Raw genomic sequence first — 18936 nt, forward strand, 5'->3', positions numbered from 1 at the left:
TTAGCACTTAGTGTAGAGATCTTGAACCCCAGGTAAGCCATCAACATTGGCCCCAACACGTCAACAATGCAGACCAAGCAGCCAGAACTTCACCAGGGCGGTCAAGAGGGAACCGCCTTTCACTCATGTTTCACTCAGTTAGATCCACTACACCAGTGTCCCAGAGCCATCCCCCTCTCCATGCTAGCTCTCACCACACGCCATTGCCAGCATTAGGACGATATCCTTCATTCATCAAGATACAAAAGAGGATTTTTCTCATCTCACAGAAAATGTACCCGACATGCTCAATAACAAAGTCCTGACCTTCAGAGAGACTGCTGACAGCTTCACCCTCAGACAGCTGGTACTAGAACAGTTTTCTGTTCTAGTACCAGACCTGCAGAGTCCTCAGACACAAAACCAACCATCCTAAACCAAATTATTCAACAACAAAAAGAAAACTATGGCAAGAATCAACCAAAAAAAAAAAAAAAGAAAAGCAAACTGGAATGCTCAGTGTCCCTTAGAGGGTAACATGTAGTGCAGGGACCTCCAGCAGGCACTGGGATGGTTTGTGGATGAGTGCGTTTGTCAGGATATGGATCAGCAACTCCAAATCTGAGGCCACGGTTCTCTGCCAGAAAATGGTGGATTGCTCCCTCCGGGTAGGGAGGGTGTCCTTGGCCCAAGTGAAGGACTTCAGTTATCTCTGGGTCTTATTCACGAGTGAGGGTAGAATGGACAGTGAGATCAACAGGCAGATTAGTGGAGCCTCAGCAGATGTACTGTACTGTTGTGATGAAAGGAGCTGAGCTGAAAGGAAAAAGTCTCAATTTACTGACTGATTTTTGTCCCAACCCACATCTATAGTAATGAACACTGGGTAATGACTGAAAGAATACAACCATGGGTACAAGTGGTTGAAATGAGATTCCTCAGGAGAATGGCTGGGCTCAGCCATAGAGATAGGGTGAGGAGCTTTGACATCTGGATGGAGCTTGAAGTAGAGCCGCTTCTCCTTTACCTCGAAAGGAGCCAGTTGAGGTGGTTCATCTGATTAGGATGCCTGCTGGTCATCCTCCTGTGGAGGTCCTCTGGGCGTGTCCAACTGGAAGACCCCAGGGTAGACCCAGGACTCGCTGGAGGGATTATATATCTCATCTAGCCTGGGTACACATCAGAATCCCCTAGGAAGAGCTGGAAAATGTTGCTGGGGAGAGAGATGTCTGGGTGGGCCTGCTGTCACCGCTACCTAGCCCTGGATGAGTGGAAGAAAATGAATAATTAGATGAAGGGATGGATAGCTGCAGAACACTTAAGTTCTGTGACTGATCCCCACTAAGGAAAATTTGATCATGTACAGGCGCAGTGAACACAACCTCGTCATTGAGAGAGGACGCCACAGACAAAACTGGATCATAAAAAAAAGGCTTGGGCTAAGGCTAAGCTTAAGCTAAAGCAAGCAAAGCTTAATTAGCTATGCTAGATTATGCTATGTCTGCTTAACCTGACATGCCAGATGGATGTGTTTCACACATCCATCAGGGAAAGCTTCAATAGGAAACGTCTGAGAAAAGGCAGAGGCTTTGAAAAAAACTCGGAGTGTGATTGGATGAACGTTCTGCCTGTCACATCTCTACGGGCCAATAAGAGCAACAAAGCATGTGACGTAGCTGCTATTGAGCTGTGCGTGCCCAGCTACTGAGGAATAATGTGAAACATGGCAACTATAGACATGTAAGTACTCGACTTTTGTCGTTTTTGAAAAGAAAACAACTCACTGCTGTTCTTTGTTCTTCTTTTAATGAAGAAATGTCATCAAGTTCTGATAAAACTGGTGCTTTAGCAGCAACCACGCTAATCTCTTCCTCCATAACTGCACCAGCTCTTGCTGCTGCTTGTTTACATCACGACTCTGCTGTGCCTGAAAGTACTGCCCCTCGTCACTGATTGGTCCTGTCACCTGTCACTAACCGGCCCAAACGGTTCAGATGGGAGCTTTGCAAGATGGATTTGCCAGTAAAAAACAAGGAAACGGGTGTATCCATCTGCTTTGCAAGGTTAATGTTTGCTAAAGCTAAACCTGTTTTAGAAGAACTTAAATCAGTAGTTCTCTAACAAAGCAACACTGGATTATGTAGTAATGCTATTGCATCACTAAAAAGCTAGAGCTGAGGCTAAGCTAAAGCTAAAGCAAGCAAAGCTATGTCAGCTACACTAGATTATGCTATGTTTGCTGGGGTTAGGGTTGGGACATTTTAGAAGTATTTATACCAACAGTTCTCCAACAAAGCAACACTAGATTATGTAGTAATGTAAATTACATTGCTAACGAAGCTGTGTTGGCTTTAGCTAGAGCTAACATAGCCACAGCGGCTTTTGTAGTAAAGCTTCGTTAGCTATAGGGAACAAAGTCAAAGCAAATCACCAAATTAGCAGTCCGAACATGTCAAGATAACCAATAATACTAACTGTCAATAAGAATACACAGGGGGATTTTGTGGAAACACTATAAACTTGAATCACTACTGACCATGCTATCAAGTATGAGTGATAAGGATGAGTCTCAAAACCCAATTTTCTAAGAAAGTTCATTGTCTTACAGCACAATGTTCACATTTTATATGTACAATCTTATCTGCAGAGTTACGTTAGCTATAAAGTGAAAATATTTGAGTAAAAACTAAGATGTTTCTTTCCAGTTTTTAATTCTGGTGAAGTATGAAGCCACCATCGCTGGAAGTCCTAGTGTACGCGTGTCCCAGTGTATCTGACAGTATGAAAACTGTGTGACTCCACAACAAATCGAGCCTCTTTCCCCAAGTCTGCTCATTGCAGCAATTAGCAACACACACATCAGTGTCCTCTCTTAAAGCAACAGTAACTTAAAGCAACACCTTTATCCAAACTAAATGAACTAGCCAAAAACGATGTTAAACACAAACCTAATTTAAGAATTTTATTCAACTATTATGCACAGCAATACCAAATATAATCTAAGGATTTTAGTATAAAACAATAGAAATACTGTCATTGTCTCATACAGGTTTAAATATCTACAGTATCTATAGCAAAAGTTCCACTGAATTAAAAAAACAAAGTGAACCCTAACAACCATGAAAACAAAGAGACAGAGAGCAGATTTGTGGACAGATCTAACCCACATGCTTTCAATAAATGAAGAGAAGTCCAATCAAAACTTGGCTAAAACAGACGTCTTCACTTGAACCTGAACTGTGGATCATCTAAACATTTGTTTGGCAAAATTTAGAGAAAAGTTCTTGAATCTGCTCACTGCTGACTAAAGATTACCAAATGTGGAAGAAATGAAGACAGATGTGTGCACTTTACAGCCCGTTTATATCTCGTGAACTCCAAAGAGAAAACTCTCTTTTATGTGGCTAATGAGACAACATGAGCTTGTGTAACTCATCCAGCCCTGAACCACCAGCTCAGTCCTATAAAGTCGATTTGAAGTCAGTCTTAGTTAATATCCACCATCCAACATGACAATAAGTCAGCGACTGAAACCACCGCTGAGGGTTTGACATTTTGACCTCTGAGCTACTGGAGTCCCAGCTCTGAAGAGGAAATGAACCCCAGAACCAGTTTATCATGGTCAAACCGCGACAAAGTAAAACTACAAGATCATTCATGTTGGGAAGGAGGGAACAAATTAGAGAAAGAGTTCAAAGTTATGAGCTGGTCGGATTCTGGGGTTTACTCAGTGGAAAACAAAGACTGTTTAAGACTGCTGCACTACTGTGCTGCTGAAATCAGAAATTATTATTACATTATATCAAATATTCAGTGATATATAACAGCTGATTCCAACACAAATTTTACTCCCATTAGGTTCTTTTTATCTTATAATAATGAAAAGTTATACTGATGAATTAATAAGCTTTAGCTGTACATTTTGAGTAAAGCTAGGGCTGTGGAGTGACGGTGTAGCAGAACTGTTCTGCTGTTGATCAAAGGAAACATTGCAATAGAAAGCTCCTATAGAGGTATTAACGAGACCTATTTGTTCTTGGATTAAACTAAAAAATGAAACGTGATAATAACTGAGGTATACACTTGGGGGATTTCCTTAATTTTTTTGGATTTGCACAAAGCCCTTCTGATCATCCCTTTCTGCCCTTATAGATTAAATCAAAACGATAAAGTTTACTTCCAGAAACTAGAAACCTCTGCAGATTGTTGATAGGAGGAGGACAGTGGATAGAGCTGGGAACAGGAGAGAGTTGGGAGAAACATGCGTCAAAAGGGCCACGGGCTGGATTTGGACCCAGGCTGCCAGCATACATGGGTGGTGCTGTAGACCGTTAGGCCCTCTGCCCCACCACAAATTTTCTTGTACAGACGGCAGAAATTTACAGTTGATGTAGTCTGACATCACAGCCAAAATATCAGTTTTTAACATCCGCAGAAATTTTGAAATCTGCCGGTACCGATATTACGTTGACAACATCGTGTATCCCTAGAAATGAGGTCCATGAATGAATCAAAATTTGAAATTCTTCTTGGAAACCACAGACACCGTGTCCTGCAGACCAGGGAGAAGAGGGACCATCCTGCTTGTTATCAAAGCTTTATATATGAATGCATCTTCTCAGTGCCTTGAATCTTTAGATATGGTTTACCACGGGGTGCTGAGGTTCATTACCAATCCTATGTCCTTAACTCATCATTGTTTTCTGTATGATTGAGTTGGTTGGCCTTCATTATCAAAGTGTAGGCTAAATCATTGCCATATCTTTATTTATAAGGCTAACTCTGTGACTCAGTCACAAGACTCATTTTTGCTTTCTGTGCCCAAAGTCCGGAGATGGGAAAAAGGAGGTATGCTGCTCCTGCAGCCTGGACTCTGCTACAGGAGACTCTGTGTCTTGGGGAGCTGGTCTCTAAGTCTTATAAAAGTAGATTGAAGGCATTAGAGGAAGATGCTTTGTTGCAGATATTTTTGTTTTTGCCTTGACTTTGTGCTCTGTGACTAAGGACTGGTTGATCTATGTTTAGTAGTGTTTTTTTAATGTGTTTTTATTTTAATGTTTTATGTCTGTCACTCTGTTAAATGTGGCCAGGACACTCTTGTAAATGAGATTATTAATCTCAATGAGGTTTTCCTGGTTAAATAAATGAATCAAATAAAAGCACAGTTCAAAAGCCTGTTTCTCTGATGGTATGGGGTTGCATTAGTGCCTATGGCAGGGGTCATCAACTATATTTGTGCAAGGGCCAGCTTATCTCTATGCAGACACTGTGGGGGCCAATGTGTAAAATGAACTAAATAAAGGAGATGTTTTTGTCTAAATAATTGTATTTTCTTTGAAATGTACCTTATTTTTAGCTTTTAGCAGTGAACTCAGTCCCTGTTCACACAGTTAAATCCCAATACGACAGCAAGCCACAAGGGGTGATTGAGATATTTAAGCTTCATATTTCTGGGGCTGCTACGTAGTTTGACGAGAAAAAGCTGCATCCTCATTGGTGAAAAACGCATGAATTTACTCATGAGTCAACTTGTCAAGCATCTTATTTGCTAGCAATGGTTAGTAAAAGTTGGATTTTTGTGAAACTGATCAAGCATTAAGCCAATCTTTAAAAAAAGTTTAAATCTCACCTATTTTTTGGAGATATTTAAATATCTGTAGGGATCATAAAAGGAAAGAAAGAAAGAAAAGTTACCGTAAATGCAGCAATATATTTTTTCTTTAGCACATTTTCTGAATTAAATTGAGCTTCTGGGGGCCAAATGAGAAGCTGAGGGAGGCCTCATGTGGCCCCCGGGCCTCTGGTTGATGATCAGTGGCAGCTTACGCATCTGGAAAGGAACTATCAATGCTGAAAGGTAGATAAGAGATTTAGCACATGATCTCATCCAGACAACATCTCTTTCAGGGTAAGCCTTGGATATTCTAGCAAGACAATGCTAAACCACATAACAAATCCATCACCATAGTATTGCTTTGTGAGTCCGGGGCCTGAAGTGGCCTGCCTGCAGTCCAGACCTTTCACTACTGGAGAACATTTGGCACATCACAGAATGAAAAATCCAGCAAAGAAGACCCAGGACTGTTGAGCAGCTAGAATGCTACATCAGACAAGAATGAGACAACATTCCTCTCCAAAAAAATCCAGCAACATGTCTCCTCACTTCTCAAACGTTTACAGGCTGTTGTTAAAAGAGAGGGGATGCTACACAATGGTAGACATGGCTCTGTCCAAACTTTTTTGATGTGTTGCTAACATATTTAAAATGAGCTAAAATATTCATGAAATGTTAAAATATCTCAGTTCAACCTCTGATATGTTGTTTATGTTCTATTGTGAATAAAATATGGGTTTATGGGATTTAAAAATCACTGCATTCTGTTTTAGTTAACTTTTTACATAGTTCCCCAACTTTTTTGGAACTTTGGTTGTTTATCATTATTGTCATTTTGTTTAAAAATGTTGAGATGTAATTTTTAGTCTTTATCACCCAGCCCTAGTTGTGGCATCTCCATATCAGTGGTCTGCTTTAGTGAACTGTTGTCCAGACCAGCATGCCGTTCTAGGACACCACAGTTGAGAACAGAGCGTCTCTGAAACACCAACAAAGGATCAGCCAGTCCTCCAGACTCTCATCTTTTCATCCAGCCCTCATCATGATATCAAACACAGCATTTTCCAACCACGCTAACAAGCTGGAGCTAACACCGTCAGGTCTCTCAGTGTCTGTAAGATGACTGAGGCGGCCTCTGCCGTGTTTCCTAGCACAGAACAACTCCAGAAGCTTTAACCTACTAAACCACATATACCATCAACAAGCATACAGGGACAATTTTCCGTTAGAGAGCAAGAAATTGTATTTAAGACGTGGTGGGAAGGATGACAGTAAAGGGGGTAGAGGGAGATGTGGCGGTTTGGGGCCCATCTGGTTCTTGCTAAGTCAATGAATGGAGGAAGAAAAGCTGAGCAGATACACTGAGCATTAGCGGTTAACCAACTACTAATGAGGGAAAAAGAAAAACATTGAAGTCAGATGAAAACGTTTAGCTTACAGCGGTGTACGATGTCCTGACCGGGCTTCAGGGAAAGATGGCCAACACTCACGTAAGCCTCCTGTGTAATAACCAGAGGAATGAAAAGAAGTGGGCCTGTTTCTAATCTGTCTATGCGTGTGCTCTGATTCCGTCCTCTGAGTGTAGGAATCTGTTTTAACGCATGTATCCCAAACATGTACACCTTTAATACAGCGAATGTCCAGGCCACTCTGCCTTGGCATGTAAAGCTTGATCCCACTGCCAGGGTTTGAGGCTGGAGGGTTTTCATTCCTCTGATCGCCTCTTCCCCCGCTACCTCCCCTCTCAAAGCTCTGGAATAAATCCTGGGAAATGAGAGGGCCTCCTGCCCCCTTGATGCTACTCATTCCCAGGTGTGCAAATCTCAGGTCACCCCAGGATCAGATGGATACTCTGCCAATGTGTTAGAGAGAGGAATAATAAATGACGGCACATGAAGAGTACAGTGGGATGTGAGGTGAGGTGTAGGAGAAAGGTGAGATGTGGTTAGAGAAAAAGAAACCAGATGAAATAAAAGAGAGCGGACGAAGAGTTTTGGTTTTGGGAATGTGAGCCATGCTGGAACCATTCAACTCAAATCAGCACCATGTGTCCTCCAGAGCCTTATTATCCCATAAATGAACTTTATTGAGGCAACAAAGTGCTTTGGAGCTCTGCAAAAACATTAAAGGGGCCTCGCCTGTCTCGGCCCGGAGCCAAGGTTGCTACACTTCCTCAAGGGACTAATGAAAAAAAGGGGCCCCCAGCCTCGCGCTCACTGCCCCTCAGTGCAGCCTCACTGGCTGGTCATCACAGCCTGAGTAATGGCCTATTAGAGCCAGAGAAATAGTTAGCAATTACACTAGGGAGACAAATATGGTCCAGACCTCTTGACTGACCTGACCTGTGGAGTCAACCAGGAGGGAAGGATGACAGGCAGGAAGGAAGACGTCAGGAGAAGGAGGTCAAGAAAATGACAGTACAGGAAGGAAGGACAGTGTAAAGATGAACTGTCCTCCGACATTTTAGGAGCTCTGATGACCTGAAGATTTTTGGGGGGCATCTTCTCCACTAACGTGAAATATATTGACTGGATTCTATAATTTGGATCTGTGTTGTAAAGGGGGCAAAGTCTTTTCCTTCACAAGCCAATAAAACAACATAAAGTCTTGTATTTAAATTAGATTAAATAAAATGAAACTACCATCTAAAGCTGTAGAGCTGAAACAGGGCTGCACATTTTAGCATATCTTAAAGGTACAGTGTATAAATTTGTGCATATTAGCACCACCCAACAGTCAGATTCTAGTCTGCCCTTCTGGTGGTACCTGTGGCAACCAGAGGAATTTTAACAAGACTATCTGAGATGCCTGTTGAAATGCCTGACTAAATTTTGTGTTCTGGCAGACTGCTTAGTTTTTGGGGTGTGTAATTGTGCTGTCTCTTATGTCTGTAGGTTGAGAACTGAAGGATCCCAAAAGTGTAAAGCCCTGTCGGCAGTAAACAGCTGACCTGACACGACAGACAGACTGTTTTATATCTCCATTGCATGAATATATTTCACATTCATCTGTGAAAGCTCCCAAAGAAAGCATTTGGGAATGGCAGGACTCTAACAAAAATTCTCGAAAAGGTAATGAAAGGACTGTTCTGTCTTTCACATCCATGACAGACAAATCAGAGCGACAAGACAAAATGACGCTGTGCACATGTGCATATTCTCGTGCTGACAGACTACCGCTGCCTTGGATCGGTAATGGTGGAGCATGTTGGTGAATAAAATTGCTGCCAAGGCTGGTCGGGGACGTGCAAAACATCTCTGCTGAGACAAGCAAATGTGGCTCTATGCTCTTGTTTTAAAAACTAAATGTGGTCCAGTTCCGATTAAACTGCCACTGTTATTTCCTATAAGTACATCTGAGCAAATGGCTACCACTGCAGCAGCCCCTGGATACACCGGCAACCCCCCCTGTAACAATCACAAACCTATGATGAAGCAGACCGGGAGACGAGCGAAAACATCTTTTCTGTCATGAAAAGCTTTCAGTGTTGCTCTCTGGCCTTGTTTTAATAAAAATAAGTTGTCCTGTTCTGGCAAAACTCCTACTGTGGCCAAGTCCAAGCTAATCACTCCACTAGCAACCACTGTATACAACCACTCACATCAAATAAACCCTTTCCTCTTAACTATCATGTACTCATGCCATCAGCAGAAAGCAAAAGAATCTTTCCCATCTTGAAAAGTTTTAGGTGTTGTTTTGATCTTTATTTCATACAGAAACGTCCAGTTCTAGTAAAACGGATGCTTTGATAAAGCTACTTCTGCATGAAGCCACATCTGAGGCAATCACTGCAGCGGAGGCAGCCATTAGCAACGGCTTTGAGTACTACTAAACCCTGCCCAGGGTGCATCTTTGCTCTGTAAGGCTCTGAAAGTGTTGTCACTCATTCATTCACATACAGACCCATGTGTAGGGATGACCTTGGAAGGTCAGCCAAAAAGCGCTATTGTTATTTGATCCCTTCCTTAGTACTGTAGAAACATGAGGATGCTAGATAGCCGAGTCTGTGGAGTCTGTGGAAAAAGCTTATTCAAAGGTAATAGAAATGAATTACTTTTTTATATTTAGGTGATAAAACATTAATCTGAACATACCCATAAATATTCTGCTCGATTTCAACCAAGTGTGTTCTGCTAATTACCGCTAAATATTACACACTGAGATATAAATATGGACACTGAGACACCAAGTAACAGACATTGAAGACATAAATATGGTTAGCAGTGTTGGGCAGTATTATTTTAAAAGTGGTTACCTTGCAAGACTACTGCCATTCAGAAGAAGCAGGTTGCATTATTGTATTACATACTGATAAAAGTAACACAACAGAGCACCTTTTATATCAGTAATAACTCTCACCAGTGGGCTGTTCATTTTGTAAACACTGCAATTAGCAGAAATTTATATGCCATACAGCACCAGACAGCTCTGATTCTCAGGATTCTGATCATATAAATGACTCCAGGATAAAACCGGCACAGCAACCACAATCTAGAAACAAAAACTGAAGTGGCACAACTCACCCTTTGAAGCTCTATTATCACCTCCTGCATTCTGCTGCATCAGAAAGAGCCCCCACAATCTAAACGCAGTCCAAAGATATACATACATCCAGATAGATCCATGGCCTGGTGTTGCATAATTTCAGAGTACCCCTTATTGTTCTCACTGGTCCACCATAGTTGCTCTTAAAGGGGTTTTTATGCCAGTATTTGAAAACTTTAAGCAAAATGGCAGCCAACCTCTCACCTTTGGATTGACACCTCATTTGACCAATTGGGAGCTTCCGTTCAGAGTCCACAACAGCCAATGAGGGCCTGGGTTGAAAGGTAGTGCCCACCTCTCAAGAGATGTCAGCATCCCCAGCCATATAGTGACTGACTGGCATGCTACTGCCAAAAACATGTAAATATTTCATTTGTTGATGATGTCTCCAGTCGTGCTAGACAGTTCAAAATCCTCCATCGCTTACAAATTTCTCCCAGTAAGAGACATAAAATGAATCCCCAAACCTCACCTATGTGTCTGTGTCTATGTGTGGCTCTGTCCTGAAATTCAGGCATACTGGATAGACACTCTGCAAGATGTGGAAAAAATATTTGGTATGGGTTTGGATATGAATCCAATTTCTTTACTATTGGGACACCCAAGCCAAGATGCACTTGTTGATACCTGCTGTAGCAGACTGTATGATATCTTCACATATGCTGCTAGGAAGAACATTTTTTTTGTCATGGATAAGCCATAAACCACCTTCCAGTCAAACTGGCATAAGATAATCATGGACAATTTTCCCTTAAAATACCTGACTCCATACCTTCGTTTCTCCAGTTCCACTGTTACTTCAATACTGGCAACTACTTTGCTTGACTGACCACGGACACTGCCCATGTGAACTGAACTGTGCTGTCAGTTTATCTTGCCTTATTTGTATTTTGATTTTTGCCCTTTGTATGATTATTACTCTTGCCCAAAATGATTGTAAGGACCAATGTCCCACTGAGCTGTTTTTGTTCTTCCTTGTTATTTGTAAAAGGAAAACCACAATAAACTCAATAAACATACTTGAGAAAAAAAAATGTCTCAAGTTATGTACATATGTGTGCAGGATGGCATGTTAATCTCATGTTATTTTTTCCACCATGAAAATTGATAATATTTTTCATGCTCAATATTTATGGGCAACATAGCAAAATTATTGTGCACAATAATCACTGAAGGTGATTTCAGATGTTGGCCAGGATTCCTCACCTTTCCATAGAGCCCAAGTTGATGTCTGTATGTTGAAGAGTTTGGGAGTAGCAGCCTTTTATTACAGCTATGTAACCATGTGGCCTTTTGAGAGTCTCTAAAATAGTCCACAGTTGTGAACTTTTAGAGTTGTCCTCAGAAAAACAGCTGTAAATCCTCATTTTTTGTTCTTTTTTTTATCAACTTAGAACCTCAGTTCAATGAGGCTTCATGCTTTGGTCCATTTGGGTTTCCCAGCTAATCCCTCCCAGCTGAAACCCTCTACAGGCCGCTGTTTCATAACCCTACAAAGCAGATGGATACGCCCGTTTCCTTGTTTTTCACTGGCGAATCCATCTTGTTAAGCACCCATCTGAACCATTTGGGCCCGGTTAGAAAGTGACAGGACCAATCAGCAACGAGGGGCAGCACTTTCAGGCATGGAAGAGTCATGACATAAACAAGCAGCAGCAAGAGGCCAGTGCAATTATGTTGGAAGAGATTAGCGTGGATGCTGCTAAAGCACCAGTTTTATCAGAGCTTGACAACATGTCGTCATTAAAAGAAGAACAAAGAACAGCAGTGAGTTGTTTTCTTTTCAAAAACGACAAAAGTCGAGTACTTACATGTTAAAAGTCACCATGTTTTGCGTTATTCCTTGATAGCTGCACACATGCAGCTCGATAGCAGCTACGTCACGTGTTTTGTTGCTCTGATTGGCCCATAGAGATGTGACAGACAGAACGTTCATCCAACCACACTCTGAGTTTGTGTGAAACACATCCATCTGGCGTGTCAGGTTAGCTGTTTCACAGTTAAAAAGGAGATTTTGTTATAGTACTCAATACCAGTGGTACCTACGGTGAGGCTGACAGTTTGGGAATAAACTTAAAAGAAAATAGTTCAAAATTAGTTTGCAATATTTATGGGGGTATTCCTGGATAAGCATTTTCAACTGAGTCTACCAGGACTTTACAAAACCTTTGAAACTCCTTCTATATGTTGGTGATATTGTCCAGAAGATGCATAGCCTATTGTACATTTACCTTTCAGTGTGTCTACTCAACCTTCACTCTCCAGCCTAGTTTATGGCCCTGTAATCCCTACCTCTGCAGCAGAATAACAGAATAACCGGACCTCATCCCTTTACCCTCAAACGGATCTCTTTTTTCAACCCACTGTTGTCATTTCAGTCTCTGCCAATCGTATCACAATCAACTATTTTAGATCTAAATCTTGACTGGAGTGGTCTTTTTCAATGAAAAAGTCATGATCAAAGTTATCATTCAATAAAGCTTTTCCTCATATCCTTTAGATCTCTACTGTAAAGCAGCATGAAGTCAGCGTGAAGTGAAGTTACATATGGCAGCGCTGGCTGTGTCTAAGGTTGCTGTTTTTAATCAGAAACTCTCGAGATGTTGATACTGTTGCCATTGCACATACTTTGTGTCTCATAACTCACTGGACATTTACATTAATGTTATCAATGGGAACTGTGTATAATATGCATCTATTTATGTCTTTATGCATATTTTACAAAGTGTATGACCTGTGCAGACTTGCACTGCAAACCAAATTACCCCTTCAGGACTCAGAGAAGGTTTTCCAATCCAATCACTCCTCATCTTTGCTTGAGGCTTGTGGCTAAATTAGCTGTTACTAGAATAACAGCAGTATTATTAGTGGTTCAGATGCATTGTGGGTAACAAGGCAGCCAGGTTTGCCAGAGAAAAGGAAATGTATAAAACAAGAGAGACAATATGTTCTGGTCTGCTGCATTAAATCTGATCCTTTTATCATTAAAATGTCCATCATGAGGCCTTAAAAAGGAATGTAGGGAGGAGAACTGGAGAATCAGGAGGCAAAAACTGACTGGAGAGTCCATTTCTGCTGCAAAAAGGTCTACAGCACCTATTAAAAATATTCAGCCCTTTGGATGTTTTACTCTTTTACTGATGTTATCAATCAATAATGGTCAATATAATTTGGCTTTTTGAGTAAAAAAACTCTTAAATGTCAAAATCAAAACAGATTTCTACAAGGTAATATCAGTTAAATAAAGATATGTGGCTATCAGGCTTGCACATCTGCTGTGTAATTTTACTCGATTCTTTTCAAAACTGCTGAAGCTCTGTCAGGTTGAACAGGGATTGGGCCGAACAGAACTGAGGTCTGGGCTTTGACTTGAACACTCAAAAACATTAATTTTGTTGTCTTTAAACTATGGATGTAAGGATTAATTGAGGTAGTTGTGACCAATCAAGGTCCTCAATTCTGCACTAATTTTTTAAATCACAATTAATCACATGCTTTATTGTCCCTTTCAATATACTTTGGTTAAGGCATGTCAGCGTCTTCACAGTGATGTAAAATAACAGCCCTACCTTAAACCCTTTCTGTGTAGCTTTTGCTGTATGCTTTGGGTCATTGTCTTGCTGTACAATAAATTTTATCCCAAGCCATAATTCTCTTGCAGACTGAATAAGATTGTTTTCTCCTCCTGGGCCAGCTACTGAGAGGCATCCTACAGCATGATGCTTCAACCATCGCGCTTCACAGTGAGGATGGTGTGTTTTTGTGGTGATGTGCAGTGGTTGGTGTTCACCAATCATCGTGTCTATCAGATGGCACAAAAGCTCCATTTTGGTCTCATCAGACCAAGGAACTTTCTTCCTCTTGACCACAGAGTCTCCCACATGCCTTTTGGTGAACTCTAATCCAGATTTAAGGCTTTCTCTTTGCCACTCTCCCATAGAGCTTTGACTGGTGACAGGTGTTGTCTGCAGAGTCTCTCCCATCTCAGCTGCTGAAGCTTGGAACTCCTTCAGAGTAATCATAGGTGTCGTGAGCCATGTTTTCATCAGGGGGTCCGGTTTGATTCAGTTTGGTTTGGTATACTAAACCTCAAAATAGTTTGCGTTTCCACAGACACCCGTGTCCTCACTTGGTGGGCGGGCTGTTAAGGCAATGAATGTGAAGTCACATGCAGCGCGAGTCTGCTGTTCCAGCAGCAGAGCTATAGAAAGGATAAGAGACAGAAACCAGTAGGGAATAAGCAGTAAACAGCTTTATTTCAGCTGAAAGTGCTTTTCAAACAGTAACTACATTTAAATAATGTTAACCATTGTCAGTACAACGAGAACAAGAAGAGAGTACAGAACAGAAGAGAATGAACTGTTCCAAGGCTTCGTATTCACAAAACTTAAACATTAATTTAGTTTCTCATCCATCGTGGATGGATCAGGCTGATGTGAGCCTTTGGGCTCTGCTTTGTGTACTTAAAATCAGGTCCAGATAAAGGTCAGGAAACTTGATTTGTATTCAGATATCAATATCCATAGACTAGGAAACAGTTTGGATCTCTGTCGAGTCCAAGTATTTCCCATTTAGGCAGATATTAGTCGGTTTTTTCTTCCATATTTGCCACTTCTCACAGCAAAGACTTCTACGTTTTGAAGCCCGAAGGCGAGCAGCTGAGTCGCGCACTGACATGACGTCAGTGCAGCCCCTATTGTTGTGTGTGTAGTTCCACCTTTTTGGTACGGGTAGGTAAGATTGGCACCCTTATGGAAGGGTGCCGAAAAGTGGGACGGTATGGGTCGGTTTTTTGGGACCCTTTCCGAATTTTGCCCTATGGAAACGCAAAGAAAATGCGTGCTGTTCCGCACCGAACTGAGCCGGACCGCTTGGTGGAAACGACCTATTGGTGGCCTCTCTTTGCACACTCACTCAGTTTGTGAGGACGTCCTGATCTAAGCAGATTTACACATGTGCCATAAACCTTCATTTCTTCATGATGGCTTTAACTGAAGTCTGGAGGGTGTTCAGTACTTTGGAAATACTGTTGTACCCATCCCCTGAATTATTCTTTTTAATCACCTTTCTCTGAGTTGCTTGGGCTGTTCTTTTGTCTTCATGGTCTAATGGTAGCCAGGAATACTGATTAACCAGTGACTGAACTTTCCAGAAACAGGAGTCTTTATACTACAGTCACATAAAAAATATTTGTTGAATTCTGTTTTCACACTGACATCAAGAGTTTATTTATATTTCTTTAGTCAAAAAGCCTAATTAAATTAACCATGATTTATTTATAAAATAAATAAAGGGGTAAATCCTCCAGGGAGGTGAATACTTTCTTATGGCACTGAATATGGTCATGAGAGTGAGAACAGATGATAGAAAGGGTGTAGAAATTATATTTTGAGTCATGCAGTCACAACAAACAGCCGCCATAATGCCTGTTAAACACAAGAAGAAGACCTCTGAGTTTCTGATTGGTTAACAAAGCGGAGCAGCTCCTCCAGGGACAGAGTGCCTGAGAGGTGGCTCACTGCTGTGTGAGATAACAAACGTTCGTGACAGCTCAGACGACTGGGAGCAAAGCTGTGGGCGTGTTTTTTTGATGTGTATATAACCACCCGCCTGCTTCCTCAGCCAGTTCACCGCTCATGAGGCATGCGGTAGACGGCCGGGGTTTATTCCAACATAAATAAAGTCTCTGATCCTTCTAAGGATGACGATCTTATAAAGATGGGATTCTTTGTGGCCGGGGAAGGGGTTACAGTGGTAAACCAAACAGCCGCAAGTGGATGTATGGGACTGATTAGGGGGCTGGAAATGAGATTAAAGAGAGATCTAGCAACAGATTGAATTGTATTTGCCATAATTGCTGAGAACAGCTTATTCAGAGCAGACCGCAAGAAAGAGAATCATAAAAACTGAGGAAGGAGGAGGAGTGGAGAGGAGGGACGACTGCCACTTAAAAAAAGCTCTTCTCAGAGAAATCAAACCCAGGGCTCGTCTTGTGTCAATTAAAGACTGTGTTTGTGTGTGTGAACAGAGGACAGGATAAGAGATGGATTAACACAAACTAATAAACTACAAGTTCTGCCTCAAGCTTGTACCAATGATTTTTTGGTATTATTAGTAACTGATTCTATTCAAAGGCCGATCCAACCACATTAGACTTCTTAACAGGAAAATTCCCCTCAGCTCAGACTGAGCACGCCACGAATTTCTCTGAAATGTGATAACTGAAGCAGCCGTGACCCCAGTTCTCAGCATTTCACTCTATAAAGAGCTTTAATGAAAAATAAATCTTATAAGGAGAACAAGAGTAACAGACAAATCAATAGAGGCACAGGCTGAAGATAAAAGTGAGCGCTGTGTGCCAAAGAGCTACTCGCTCTCATTCCTGGGCTGATTGTGCTTAAAGTGAAACCACATGAACAGAGCTCAAACCACACGGGAAGTAACAGTGTGTGGAGCTGAAAACACATATGTGGGACGACTCAGAGCTTCTGAAAACACAGCATTTTACTGAATTATACATGACTGCATGAGGAAGAAGGGACTTATGCTCAGGAAAATGCTCTGAGCTTATCAACGCCACCAGTCAGTTCAATCAAATCCAGTCAAGGCGGTCTGCAATGGAAAAAACTGTCCCAATAATTATTGAAGTATAATTCAATTACAACTAAATCCAGACTGGTGCTCAAAGTTTGTGTTGCCAAATTCATTCAACAAAGGGACTTTAATGACATTATATTCAAATACATGCACTTTAATATGGAGGTGGCCCCCTTTTGACAGCTATGACAGCCTCCACTCTTCTTGGAAAGCTTTCCTCAAAATGTTTCTGTGGGAATTTGAGCCCATTCATTCTGCAGAGCCTCTATGAGGTCAGGCACTGATGTTGTGCAAGAAGGCCTGGCTGGCAATCTCTGTTCGAGTTCATCCCAAAGGTGCTTGATGGGGTTGAGGTCAAGGCTCTGTCTGAGCAAGTCAAATTCTTCCACACCAAACTCATCAAACCGTGTCTTTATAGTCCTTGCTTTGTGGACTTGGGTACTGTCATGTTGGACTAGAAAAGGGCTTCCCCAAACTGTTGCCACAAAATTAAAAGCATAGCATGTCTTGGTATGCTGAAGCATTAAGAAAACCAGCCCCATACCATTATCCCTCCACAGTGGAGTGCAGTGGAGTGTTATTTACTATTTTCAAATTATATATAATAACATGATAAGTGGGGCTGCCTTAACAATGCATCACAGAACACTTTCATTTATAACTATAACAGGAAAGCACAGCTGTGCAGTGAACTCAGATAATGGACTTCATGATGAGAGCAATCAGCTGGAAGAAGCTGGTAACTATAGAGACTGAAAAATGAATGGATATACTCTATATACCTATGGATACCCTGCTACAAAAAGTCAGACCAGTTTCTCCCACTGTCACTTGACAACAAAACCCTTCATTGCTGATTGGCCAGTAAGGAAGATGTGACAAGTGCCCCAGAAGTTGTCACAAAAGAGTGCTGTGAGCACAGCATTTAAAAAACCCAGCTGATACTGAGGGCACTTTTAAATTTATGATGCTGAGAACTGAATCTTTAAACATGATGATTTTGTATGAATGCTGACGGTGCAAAAAATGGCATCAACAGATAAGGTGATCACCAAAGTCAGAGGGGTTCTTACTCTGGGGACCATGAACTTTTTGCAGCGCCACCAGTCTGAGATCTTTAAAAAGCTGATTAATCTTGAACTTAAACTTCCAAATATTCTAGATTCATGTCATACAAAGTAAAATATTTCAAGACCTTTTTTGTTTGAATCTTGAGGATTACGACGTACTGCTTACAAACCAAAATCCACTATCTCAAAATATTAGAATATTAGAATATCATAAAACAACAGTCAGGAAAGGATTCATAATATAGAAATGTTGACCTGGGATATTCTGCTCATTTTTGTACTCAGTAATTGACTTGTTTTTTTTTGCACAAATTCCCACATCTATGTGATGTGGCATGAAGCCAATCAGTTTGTGGCACTGCTGAAGCCCGGGATGCTCTGATAGCAGCCTTCGGCTTGTCTGTACTGTTGAGTTTGGTGTCTCTCATCTTCCTCTTGAGATTCTCTATGACACTGATCATCAATCGGAGGCCCGGGGGCCACATCAGGCCCCCCACAGCTTCCCATTCAGCCCCCAAAGCTCAATTTAATCCAGAAAATGTGCTAAGGAAAAAAATATTGCTGCATTTAGGGTATCTTTTCTTTCTTTCCTTTTATGATCTCTACAGATATTTAAATAACTCCAAAAATAAGTGGAATTTACTTTTTTTTTTTAAAAGATTGGCTTAATGCTTGATCAGTTTCACAAAAATCCAAATAAGATGCTTGACAAACTTACTCATGAGTTAATTAATTTTTCATGTCTTTTTCACTGCCCGAGAATTAAATCAAATATCTTTTTACTTTATGCATTTTTCACCGATGAGGATGCAGCCTTTTCACATCAAACTACATGGCAGCCCCAGAAATATGGGGCTTAAATATCTCAAAGGCCCCCTTGTGGCTTGCTGTAGTATTTGGATTTAACTGCATGAATAGGGACTGAGTTCACTGCTAAAAGCTAAAAATAAGGTACATTTCAAAGAAAATACAATTATTTAGACAAAAACATCTCTTTATTTAATTCATTTAACACACTGGCCCTTACAGTGTCTGCATAGAGATAAGCTGGCCCTTGCACAAATATAGTTGATGACCACTGCTCTGTGAAGTTCAGGTCAGACCAGCCAAGCACAGTAACACCACAGTGAG

The sequence above is a fragment of the Cheilinus undulatus genome, linkage group 1 (assembly GCF_018320785.1).
Source record: "Cheilinus undulatus linkage group 1, ASM1832078v1, whole genome shotgun sequence".
Classification (NCBI taxonomy): domain Eukaryota; kingdom Metazoa; phylum Chordata; class Actinopteri; order Labriformes; family Labridae; genus Cheilinus; species Cheilinus undulatus.